The following is an 814-nucleotide window of genomic DNA, read 5'->3' as shown; positions in this document are numbered from 1 at the left end:
TCAGAGTAATGGTCACCGAGTTAAACACTGCATGCAAGGTGTGTAATTTAGTCTTTTTTTTTTTAAGGTATTAGTCTTTTTTAGGTATGACTATTGTCATGGCAGACCCCTGATGGGGCCATGTTTGGTGCAACATGACCAATCCATTAGTTGATAAAATCCTTGACTATTAGTCAGTGGATGACAGTCTTGGCGTGTTCATTCATCTATTTGTAATTGTGTGGGTGTGCGTGTGTGCGTGCGTGTGCATCTGTGCTTGCATGCATGCATGCGTGCGTACATGACAGTAATGGCTTGCATGATATTCTCTCCGCTACATTCAAATAGAAATATTGTACTGCACTACATTTCTAGGAAGGGACCAATTACCTTTTGAATGAACCACTTAAGCCCTATTTCAAATATAGTGAAATTAACCAATCTACAAGCTCTCAATCGCTATGTGTTGCAATGCACAGAATTTGCATTGATATTAAAGAGAAAATGTACTTCGCAATTTGTACTTTTGTATTCACTTGAGTATGTACTTTGTCCACCACTGCCAAAATGAAGTGATGTTTACGTTATGCACTGCTGCTGCAGTTCGCTCTAAAGCTAAATTTATGGCTTCTGAAAGTTGTCATTGAAAATGGCACTTTTGGCAGCTGCTCCCCTAATGTTCCCAACGGAACTGCTGCCAACATCTGAGCAGCACTTAAAACACACACACACACACACGCGCACGCACACGCACACACACAGGCCGTTTCATAGACACATAAAGCCATTTAAGTAATTGACTATAAGGTTTTGTGCGCAGAGGCACAAACTGACT

The sequence above is a fragment of the Electrona antarctica genome, assembly GCF_951216825.1.
Source record: "Electrona antarctica genome assembly, chromosome: 21".
Lineage (NCBI taxonomy): Eukaryota > Metazoa > Chordata > Actinopteri > Myctophiformes > Myctophidae > Electrona > Electrona antarctica.
Note: the sequence above shows the minus strand (reverse complement) of the source record.